We start from the raw sequence: 12,753 nt of genomic DNA on the forward strand, positions 1-12,753 counted from the left end.
GCGCAGCCACTCTTTGTATTGGATCAGGAAGAGGAGGCAGCAACAACCGCTACTCAGCAGTCTGACGACAGTACCCAGATCAGCCCAAGGAGGAGGTTGGTCCCCGGTGTTGCTGCCTACTCCGAGATCTCTACTTATAGTGGTGGGGAAGGTGACGTTGATGACGTGTCTAGTGATGTCACGTTGGTGTCCACAAGAGAGGAAGAGGAGGGGAGTTCAGAGGGAGATATGGACCAGCAGATAGGGAGGAGAAGCAGGAATAACTTACATTGCACAGGAGGGACAAAGCAGACTGCAAATGTATCAGGAGCGAGTCATCGACCATGTACGGTCACATCTGGCACTCCCAGGACACCGGCACATGGTTCCGCAGTGTGGGCTTTTTTTAACGTGTCCGCTGCTGACAATAGCGTTGCCATCTGCAATCTTTGCAGTCAACGCATTAGTCGCGGTAAGCCCAACACTCACCTAGGGACGACTGCCTTAAAAAGGCACATGAGCAGCCATCACCGAGCCCAGTGGGAGCAACGGAACACACAAAGCCACACTGCAGGCTCTCACCGTCCAGCCTCGTCTTCTACTTCTCCTTCTCCTCTCTCCTCACAATTGTCCTCCACTCCACCTTCCATCACGCCAAGCTCACGTTTTTCTGCAAAAAGGCAGGCTTCCGTGGGCCTAATGTTCGAGCATAAAAAAATGATGACGCCGGATAACCCTCTTGCCCAGCGGTTGACGGCTGGCTTGTCAGAACTCATAGCCCGCCAACTACTGCTATATAAACTGGTGGACTCGGAGGCCTTTCGCAAATTTGTGGCCATTGGAACACCACAATGGAAGGTCCCAGGAAGGAAGTATTTCTCACAGAAGGGCATCCCAGAGCTATATGGCCATGTTCAGCGGCAAGTGAATGTATCTCTGGCACACAGTGTCGGTGCCAAGATACATCTGACCACAGACATGTGGTCTAGCAAGCACGGGCAGGGAAGGTATATCACTTTTACTGCCCACTGGGTGAACCTTCTGACGGCCGTCAAGCATGTAACCCGTGGCACCCGTGTAGATTTGGTTTTACCGCCACGGATTGCATGTAGGGCTGACTCTTCTTCTCCTCCTCCTACTCCATCCTCCTCCCTCTCCTCCTCAGCTGACTCCTCCTTTTCCGCTGCTAGCGTCTCTTCCGCTGCGCCGCCCAAGCTCCCCAGAACCTATTTGACATGCCAGGTGAGACGTTGCCATGCCGTGCTGCGTCTGTTGTGCCTGGAAGCCAAGAGCCACACTGGCCCGGCACTCCTTTCAGCTTTGCGTTCACGGGCAGATCAGTGGCTAACACCGCTCAATTTGACAGTTGGTAAAGTGGTGTGTGACAATGGTTCCAATCTGCTTAGCGCATTGAAACAGGGCAAAATCACGCACGTGCCATGCATGGCACACGTCTTAAACTTGGTCGGGCAGCGATTCCTTGTCAAATACCCTGGGGTCCAGGACATCTTGCGGCAGGCAAGGAAAATCTCGGCCCATTTCAGAAGATCTTACACGGGCATGGCTCCCCTTGCTGACATTCAGCGGCGACACAATCTGCCGGTCAGACGTCTTATTTGCGATTGCCCGACGCGATGGAACTCAACCTTCTATATGCTTGATAGGCTGCTCCAGCAGAAATGTGCAGTTAACGTCTACCTGTATGAACTCTGCGGCAGAACCGGTTCTGGGGAGCTGGGGGTTTTTTCACCGCCCAAGTGGCTGCTCATGCACGACGCATGCAGACTTCTGCGCCCATTTGAGGAGATCACCAAACTGGTCAGTCGCAGCCATGGCGCCATCAGTGACATGGTACCTTATGCCTTCTTTATGGAGCGTGCATTGCGTCGTGTCATTGATCAAGCTGTGGAGGAGCAGGAAGATGAGGAAGTCGCAATGCTGGATGAATTCCCAGGGGGGGCTACTCTATCTGAGACAAGTGAACAACAGGAGTCTGAAGAGGAGTCAGAGGAGGATGGTGCCGGGGCGGAAGAGGAGGAGCAAGAAGAGCATGCTTTAAACCTTTCTGGGATCCCTGTTGTGCGTGGATGGGGAGAGGAGAATGAAGAGGACGACATTATCCTGGATGATGAGCAGGAGCCAGGCCACCACACCGCTTCCACTTTAGTGCAAATGGGGGCCTTCATGCTCCAGTGTTTTAATAGGGACCCCCGTATAAAAAGCATAAGGGTCAAGGACCAGTACTGGGTGGCAACGTACTTAGACCCCCGGTACAAACACAAAATGGCGGAAATGTTACTGCCGTCACAGAGGGCTGTCAGAATGCAGCACTTCTAGGCCTTGCTTTGAGAAATGCTGCATTCTGCTTTTGCGTGCGCTGGCAGAGGAGCAATTCCCACTTCCAGAGAAGGAGTTGCGGGTACCAATCCAACAGCGCCTGCAAGAAGAGGCCGGTTTGAAGATGTGTTGGTGACTTCGGATATGAGGTCATTCTTTCAGCCGACCCATCGACAGGTGTCATCCGGATCCAGCATCAGGGAACGCCTAGACTGCCAGGTGTCCGACTACATTGGGTTAACGGCCGATGTGGACGCTCTGAGGAGTGATGAACCCCTGGACTACTGGGTGGGCAGGCTTGACCTCTGGCCAGAGCTTGCCCAATTTGCAATCGAACTGTTGCCTTGCCCTTCATCCAGTGTCCTGTCCGAAAGGACGTTCAGCGCAGCAGGGGGGATCGTGACCGATAAGTGTACTCGCCTAGCTCACGACAGTGTTAACTACCTCACATTTCTAAAAATGAATGAGGCATGGATCTCGGAGGAATTCAACACATGTGACCAGTAGACCATGTATATGTCTATAAACAATTTTTTTAATCGAGCACAGAGACCTTCTTTCTTCATTTGGCTCACTTCCTTGTCCAAAAAAAGCACACCGTACTATATGCCCGTACCCTCCTGTTTGAAGAGGTTGAGCGGTGTCATATTTCTACTGGGGCTGCTTATTATGAGGGGCACCCACCATCCCTGTGCTGTGCTGACATCCTCCTGGGGCTGTACCTCTGCTGTGCATATTATGAGGGGCTCCCACCATCCCTATGCTGTGCTGACTTCCTCCTGGGGCTGTACCTCTGCTGTGCATATTTTGAGGTGCTCCCACCATCCCTGTGCTATGCTCATTATGAGGGGCTCCCACCATCCCTGTGCTGTGCTGACTTACTCCTGGGGCTGCTTATTATGAGGGGCTCCCACCATCCCTGTACTATGCTGACATCCTCCTGGGGCTGCTTATTATGAGGGGCTCCCACTATCCCTGTGCTATGCTCATTATGAGGGGCTCCCACCATCCCTGTGCTATGCTGACTTCCTCCTGGGGCTGCTTACGTTGCAGGTGTCAGTGCTGTATATCACAGTGCTGATGTCAGTGCTCTCTGTCACGGTGCTGCTGTCAGTGCTGTATATCACGGTGCTGGTGTGAGTGGTTTATGTCACGCTGCTGATGTCAGTGCTCTCTATCACAATACTGCTGTCAGTGCTGTATATCACCGTGCTGGTATGAGTGCTTTATGTCACGCTTCTGATGTCAGTGCTCTCTATCACGGTGCTGCTGTCAGTGCTGTATATCACGGTGCTGGTGTGAGTGCTTTATGTCACGCTGCTGATGTCAGTGCTCTCTATCACGGTGCTGCTGTCGGTGCTGTATATCACGGTGCTGGTGTGAGTGCTTTATGTCACGCTGCTGATGTCAGTGCTCTCTATCATGGTGCTGTTGTCAGATCACTCTATCATGGTGCAGGTGTCATCGCTGTATGTCACGCTGCTGATGTCAGTGCTCTCTATCACGGTGCTGCTGTCAGATGACTCTATCACGGTGCAGGTGTCATTGCTGTATGTCACGCTGCTGGTGATCATCTCCTGCACCCTCTTCTTTGCCTACCCTGGTCCCTGACCTTCCCTCTCCTCCATTGCCTTCATGTGCTCCACAGTCCTGAATTGTCACAATTTCCCATATAAAAAAAGAATGCTTGTAGTTGTCGATCCCAGATTCACCTCAAACATGTGTTATGTCATTGGCCATGTGGTGGGACTATGTTTGCACAGCTATTCATTTTTTTGTGGCTGCAAATTTGGCCTGTAGGTTTGCGAAGTTCGCCTCCCATTGAAGTCAATGGGGCCCGTCGCGAACGCTCCGGTTCGCGAACTATCGGCCGCGTTCGCGGTCCGCGTTCGCGAAACGTCCCGTCGGAAGTTCGCCCATCACTATTGCCAACTAATATACAGATGAGCAAAAGAATGAATACTTGTTACAAACCTTTAATAACAAGAATAGTAAAACCTGCACTGTCACTTCAGCTGAAAGGGCCTTAGGCTATTACAATTTGGGTGCATTTAAATGGAATCCTTTCCACTTAGTAAAAACTTTAAACCAGCAGTGCAAATTCTGTGTGAAATTGATACCTGACTGTGTTATATGACTGTTAGCATTAGCAACAACCATTCTCCTTTGCTATGCCACAGTGTGTTCCTCAATACTCCTCTGATGGAGCTGTTCATAGAAATAGTTTGCAGTTCTTTTTCAAACTGTTCTTTTTTTTTTATTTTTATTTTTTTACAGTCATTATTTTCTACATTGCAAATGCTAAATAAGCACAGTTATTAACTGGCACAAGACCCATTTTTTATTTAAATCTGCATGTCAGCTTTCTGATTGCAAGGTAAAACTCATTGTTTACATTCCCTTAGCAACATTCAAAGACACTCATTTCATTGTAGAAAAATGTGTACTGACAGTGACACTTATCAATGTTAAAGGTCATAACAACCCCTGTAAAGGATGTATTTTATGAGGGGAAACCTTCAAAATTAAATGCCACATCATATGTAGATCCACTTCCTCACCTAGAGGCATCCCACTTGCTGACAAAAAAAGTCTCCAATACTTGACAGCTACTTATTAAATGTAGAAGGGTGTTTTAATTGCCATTGGTGCATTCTTTTAACAAAACTAATACATGGCCCTAAGGGAAGGAATACAAGAAGGAATTCCATAAAGTATCCAAGACACCATTTTTTCGATATGGCCCTTTAAAATCTACTTCAGATTTGAAAATCCTTACCACCAATTTTGGTAACTTTTATCAACCTGTGGCATATTCAGGTATTTTATAAAATCACCACTTGTACAAAGTGGTACTATTAATGCACCAAATTTAATAATAATCACCACAAGTTCATAGATAACCTATTTTAAGTTTACATACCAAGACAGGAGAAAGTGGCTCTGTTCAACACAGCTGCCCTTCTGTCAAAAAACGCTTTGGGCGATTATTGTAACAGAACCCAAATGAGGTGAAGAGCAAATTCTTCTGCAGAATTTCAGGCTGATTTTATTTTATAGAGTACTAACCTAAAGTAAATGCTAAGGCCATAGATAATAGAGTATTACCCCACAACTCATTAAACTAGATCAGGTGGGCTTTATGAAGGGCAGACAAGCCCCTGATGGAACCCTAAAGCCGCGTACACACGGGCGGACTGTATGGCCAACTTAGTCCGTCAGACAATCCGACGGACAGTCCGTCCTACTTTCGAATGAACAGGCTTGACCACACACGGATGCAAAACAGTTCGTCGAAAGTTTGCGCGATGACGTGTACAGCACGTACGACGGGACTAGAAATAGGAAGTCCAATACACAGCAATGCAACCTTTCGCTGTGTAAATCCTTTCTGAGCATGCGCCATACTTAGTCCGTCGAACTAGCCTACTCACGAGCGGATTGTCCGCTGAAACCAAAGTCTGACGGACAATATTACGGAAATTCCGAAATACTTAGTCCGCCAGACTGCACGCTGAAAAAGTCAGCTGAAGCCCACACACGAGCGGACTGTCCGCTGAAATGTGTTTCGACGGACTAAGTTGGCCAGACAGTGCGCCCGTGTGTACGCGGCTTTAGAGTAATAAATTTAATCGGAATGCTTGAAACAAGACATTGCCCCTCTATTTTACTCTTCTCGTACAGTTATGAAACACCAATCGTGCTAAGGTTAAAACAGATTTAGTGTATGGATTTTATTTCACAAAAACAGAACTATCTTGGTATGGTAGTCTGGTGGCCTACAGGGTGGGGGGGGGGGGGCTCTTACCTAAATGTCAGTATCTTGGCTTATATTAATTGAACATTTTTTTTAAGGCACACTGATGACCTAATTTTAAAATTATATATGAGGCAATACAAAACCAAGAAGTGCTAAATATTGCCAAAGCACTAAAGACTGCAGAGAGTATGGGTCTGATAAACCTTCAAAGGTACTATAGAGCAGCAATTTAAGACCAGTTTTGATACTGGTTTCAACCATGTAAGAGAAGATTGGAAGTATGATTGAACAAACATTGATGCCATGCCATGATCTCAAATAACACTGTACTCCCCAACTATACATTGGTGGGATTAGAAATCAATTCTTGCCTCTGAATATGTTGGCTATGATGGGTAAAATTGGTATCCTCACCTAAAGAATACTTCTCCAAGTGCCATACCCATACCTAAAACACATTTTCCAAAACATACAAAGAAATTCCTTATATGCCTTACAACTCCTACAACTCCTTCAACCAGCGTCTTTACATTATATAATACATTATATAATACTCTCCAGGATAAATTTACATTTTTGTAATATGTTATCTTCTCTAAATGGGAGTCTAGTTTAGGGATTACTTTTACAGAATTCAAATGGAAACAAGCTATACCACCAAATTATTAGTGTTTTCAATGTTTTATACATAGAGTGTGAAAGACTGCCTGGCACCTAGCCTGGGTGCTTCTGCCAAGATCAAGCTTCCTCCACCTGGAACCATGAACCAGGTATGCTGAGAATGCACCCAAGAACTAGACAACACTAACTTAGATGCAAGCTGGAACTCTTTATTGAAAACTCACACAGAATTGATACCACACAAAATCAGATAAGAGCTTGATCACATTATCTTAAACTATGTAAACTTTAAATACTAATATCATCAGTACATCTAACATTAACTAATGAACAGCTAACATAAACATACACATCCCACAATGGTTCGGTAACAAAGTAAAATGGACACAATATCAATCACATCTTTCAAGAGAATTACTAAACAGACAGAAACAATAGATGACCCAATTAACAATGGGAATTCACACATAGGAAGGATACATTATACAATGAGAGAAATACACCATTATAAATAGATTTTCGGAAAGTAGTAGGATACACCAGCATTAGGTTGTTTGAATTGAATACAATTTTCTGCTGTGAGTCTCTCAGTCTAGTAAGGGGTTGGCCTGCTAGTTCCATGCCCCAACAATATACAGGGGCCCCAAATCTGTATCTAGGTCCTAGGTTCCCATGGACCTGACTTCCAAGCGAAAACCACTCCAACGTTTCTCCAGGCAACACCTCCCTAAGAATAGAGCCCTCTCAAAAGCCAGGGTCCATAGTCAGTAGGCAAGCGGTTACTCTACAGTCCCCTCCAAAAGTCCCCATCCCAGTTAGGTCTGTCACAGGGAGCTATCACAAAAATGGTATACAACTTTTTACAGAATTTGTGAATTTTCTAAATCCCACACACCTAAGTTTTGAACAATTGTGATCAATCTGGGACAATATTGCACTTGTTGCACTTAAATTAAATAAACAGTAAATAAATGATATAAACAAGTAAGTCCAAGAGTCACAAATGTCACAATAGTGAAAGTTTGAATGTTGTGTCACCAACTTCCTCCACCTTGTGTGACCACGGGGAGTCAACATTGGCTTGTATGTCTGGAAAACGTCATATCTGTAAAGAGGTCCACAGAAACTTTAAGCCACCATTGGTGAAGACATCAGATTTCTTTTACTCCAACCGTGACATCAGATCATATACCCCAAATGAGAGACAGATGCCACAATAGTGTAAAACCTTTTTTACCAGGATTTAATGAAGGTAATGTGCTTACATGAAGAGACAATTAAAACAGCATGTACTGGACACAGTGGTTTCAGAGGTAGATTCTGCAAACGCGATAACAGAAAATTACGCTATCACTTGGCTGTTTTTGTTGCTAATCAGACTTCTTTTGTAGCATAAGAGTCATTCCCCAACATCGCCATAAATACCCTATCTGTGGGTCAAAGCCTCGTTTCTATCCTCACCTCCATGCGATTCTTCCTGTGTGACCAAGCCTCATTCTGTGTGATGCTTCCCATATAACCAAGCCTCCCTCTGGCCACAGACTGATGCTTCCTGTGTGATGATTTCTGTATAACCAAGCTTCACTCTGGCCACAGAATATTACTTCCTGTGCGATGCTTCCTATATAACCAAGCCTCACTCTGGCCACAGAGTCCATTCTGCGGTTCAAGGCAGACAACCAAGCCTCATTATGACCGGTCATGACATCAGCCATGATAACATGAATTCACCACACAGATCTATCGCAGGAGCACATCGGTCACATGGTCCAATAAACAGGAAGTGCTGACACCACGGCTCCCTCCCAACTATATCAGCCGCTTCCTATGCAAGATTAATGAAACCGCACTGGCAAAAGGTGGAACTGCGCCCATAACAATACAATATAAAAGCAAAAATACATTCCTATAAAAAATACAGAAAAATAAAATAAAAACAATGACTAAAATGAAACTGTATATAAAAAAATAAATAAAAAATATGCTGAATAAAATCCAACATTAGCAGCACTCAAATTCAAATTGTTATATAGTCCATGAATTTGATCCATCCATATGATCACATAATTTAGTTACATACAAACCACAAATAAAAGTTCATCCATATGTGTCCCATGCGGTATATATCCTTATTGTTTGACCGTCATCACGTTGCACTCCTCCCAATATTGATCGATTGCAACATGTATGTTCACTTAATAATGATACCTCAATCAAATTAATTAAATTCCAATTACATATAATCTGCTATAGAATAAGCAGCATCAGCGCCTCCGCCCATAGCACAAAAGATGATATATGCACAAATCAGGGAGAAATTAAGATACACATTTTTTTGTCCATGCTTAAATGTCAAACTACTTTTGATAAAATTACAGCATTAGAACAGCCAGCGCATCAAAGTTAAAAAAAATAATAAATAATTTGTAAAATTTGTAAATGTATCACTTAATACATCTATATAGAGTCCGTATTATTAATTCATCTAAAAGTTAGCAATTCATAAAACATACTTCATTCATAGAAAGCTAATAATCACGAATAAACAGTTTAGATCGAGTTCTACATTCATCCCCTTAGGGTATAATGTATCTGTAAGATATATACATTTAGTTTCACACTTTGATCAGTCTCTGACTCTATTTTCTCCCCTCCACGTGGATTTAGTTATTTCTATTCCCCAAAACTTTAGATCTGAAAATTTTAGATAAAAGTGGTCTCTGTGTCAGATTCACCGCAAGATCACTTTTATCGGTGGTGGGAGAGGCCCCACCCTCCCACCATGCTCTAGTGTCCTCTGCCGCTTACCGGAGCTGTCGACTGCGGCGGAGGCAATCGTGTCTGTTCTCTTGTGTGGTATGTAGACGAGTGAGGGGAAGATGTACTCCATACCATTGCAGGGCAGAAGCGACATCAAAATTTCACTTCTGCCCTTAGCTCTTAAAGGGACATTTAAAAGAAATCAAATTACTTTATCAAATTATCAAATCACAATTATTCCAAAGGAGGGAAAGGATCGTACCATATGCTCAAGTTACAGACCAATATCTCTGTTGAATGCAGACACAATTTTTTTCACAAACATTTTAGCCACTAGGATGAAAGATCTGATGACCCATTTGGTACATGTGGATCAAGTGGAATTCATCCCCGGAAGGGAAGGGAGAGACAATAGGGTGAGAACACTGCTCTTGCTTCAGAAAATCAGAGAGGAAAATACCCCAGGCTTACTCCTGTTGATTTATGCAGAAAAAAATCATTTGACAGGGCAGACTGGGGATTCATGATGAACACCTTGGAAGCCATGGGGATGGATTAAAGCAGGGATCTCAAACTTGCGGCCCTCCAGCTGTTGCGAAACTACGAGTTCCATGAGGCATTGCAAGGCTGACCATTACAAGCATGACTCTCATGGGCAGAGGCATGATGGGACTTGTAGTTTCACAACAGCTGGAGGGCCGCCAGTTTGAGACCCCTGGATTAAAGTATTATATAAGCATCATACTGCAAATGTGAAGGTTAACAGGACTTTGTCCTCCCCTTTCAAAATGTTCAATAGAATGAGACAGGGGTATCCCCTATCACGCCTGTTATTTGTATTATCATTAGAACCCCTGCTGGCAACAATAAGGAACAACCCAGATATAGGAGGGATTAAGATAGGAGAGGGGGACATAAAATAGAAGCTTACACTGATGATGTATTATTTGATATTTCAAAACCTAGGGTCACAATGCCCAACTTAATGAAGACTCTGAAATATTATGGGAAACTATCAAACTTAAAAATAAATCTTTCTAAATCAGATATCCTAAACATAAATGTAAATAAACAGGAATAACGGTGCCTACAGCAAGAATTTCAATTTACATGGAAGACAGAATTAAAATATTTAGGAATAGGATTAACAGCATCAGCAAAATGGGATTTTTTTTTTACTTCTTTTACTTCTGTGGAGTTGGCATAATTATACCTCTCTTACTTCTTTAGTAAGTTTTATCTATTAATTGACACATTCTCCTGGTCCCCTCATTATCTATTGTACAATATTACGCACGCCCCCATGGTGTCTCAACTTCACTGCCTTGTTTCTGCACTGGTGTTATGGGTCCTTATACCAAGCTGTGCTGAATCATCCCTTAGCCTTATTTCTTTATTACTGTATACTATATACTATGTATGTTATGGTAAGTTATTACAGTGTGTATATATTTTTTTCTCAATCTATTAGCTGATCAGAAATAAAAGCTCCAGAAGAAGCATATGAAACAGGAGCTTCAACATCCAAAACTTCATAATTAAAGTGGTTGTATAGTCCTTTTTGGGACTTTTACCTACAGGAAAGCCTATAATAAGGCTTGCCTGTAGGTAAAAAAAATATCTCCTAAACCTGTACGGTTTAGGAGATATTCCCCTCGTAATGCGGCGCTGACTGCAGTGGCGCATGCGCACAGGGGATTCCCGGCTGAAAGCCCGGGAGACAACGGACCCTGCCGGGAAGAAATCTCCTGTGTGCATGCTTTGTTCTAAGGTAAGTATTTCATAATGAGCTAGTATGCGGTGCATACTAGCTCATTATGCCTTTTCCTTTGCAGGTAGGAAAAAACAAACAAACACATCAACGGGTATACAACCGCTTTAAGCGAGGCATCCTCTGGATAGGACAGATGGTGAATCAACCTAAAGTTACCCTGCTCCTTTTTGGGGACAATGCCCAAGGGAGAGATCCGTGAATTTGGAAATGGTGGATGAAGGAATGGACCAGCTACCCTTCCTTCCACAACTTCTTCAGTGATCTTATCCTGAGCAATTTCAGGATGAACTACAGCAGAACATAAATTCTTAACCAAGATTCATCCCTTCCCTGAGAAGGAGGGGACCAAGAAACCTTCCTTGAAGGCATTAATTAATAGATGTGACATTGAGAAATCTGGGTAGCAATCTAGCCAGGGTAATATTTTTGTTAGACTCAATGGCATCATGGCTTTTCCCACCAGCATACTGGGATAGTGAAGGAAGAGAGTTTGCTGATGTTTTCTAAAAACATCTGCTAATGGAATGGTTCCAAGTAAAAGCATTCATGCCTGTATCTGCAATTCGACAAGAATTTGCATTGCCTTTCATTGAGAGCAAAACAGAAGCCTTTATGAAAGGCATTCTGTGAATTAATCACTACTCTAGGCATGAATTGCAGCTTCTGTGGTAGCATGAGGTTCAACCATAAGACTACATCTTTGGACCCCAATGTAAAGTAGGGTGAACTGCCAATTTCTGCCTGAAATTCTTGTCATAAGTGAACCATGTTGTACCACCAAAATGATGAAAGGCTTCAGAAACTATATCTATGTGCTGGAATAAGCCTGAGGATTTCTCAGAAAATTGTTCCCCCAGTACTGTGGCATAAATGCAGAAGGCCTGCAACCAATTTTGAAATATTTCTCCTCCTATCTTCCTCAGTGTGGTCTTCCATTCTCTTTTCAGATTTAGATAGGAATTTCTTAGATTCAGGTAATAATGACAACAGATCAATGAAATCACCCCCCCCCCCCCCTTCAATTTTTTTCTTTAACCAAATTGACTAAGTGGAAGCCCAAAAGTGAAATTTCACAAGTCTTAGGTTCCTTAACCCTTTCCCAACCGGCTCCTGTAAATATACGTCAGCAGAATGGCACAGCTGGGCAAAGTAATGTATCCATACGTTACTTTGAATTTCTAGACATGTGCAGAGTAAAATATTTTGTTTCGGAATTTCGTTTTCGTCCGAAAACTTAATTTATTTAGTTACTCCCGAAATTCGTTTTTATTTATTTCGTTTTTTGTTAAAAAATTGCATTCGTCTGAAAATCCACATGAATTACCGTCGAATCTGTCTTTGAAGGCTTATGGTGTCTGTCGAATGTATAAAGAAGATTCGACGGAGCTAGTATATAGCATACTTTAGAACCCTATTAAAGTCTATGGGACTCCAACGTTCAAAATCTAAAGAGCTAATTTTAAAGACTTATTTGCAAGTTACTGTCCTAAAAAGTGTTTGGGGACCCGGGTCTTGCCCCAGG

General features: G+C 43.4%; 1 protein-coding gene across 6 annotated transcripts in view; it reads right to left on the minus strand.

The window, feature by feature from the left end:
* Positions 1-12,753, minus strand: part of CDH12 (cadherin 12) — a 1,439,064-nt gene that overhangs the window by 1,068,987 nt on the left and 357,324 nt on the right. The gene's annotated exons all lie outside the window — the stretch shown is intronic.

The sequence above is a fragment of the Lithobates pipiens genome, unplaced genomic scaffold (genome assembly GCF_037356315.1).
Source record: "Lithobates pipiens isolate NorthernLeopardFrog02 unplaced genomic scaffold, aLitPip1_a1.2 Scaffold_19, whole genome shotgun sequence".
Lineage (NCBI taxonomy): Eukaryota > Metazoa > Chordata > Amphibia > Anura > Ranidae > Lithobates > Lithobates pipiens.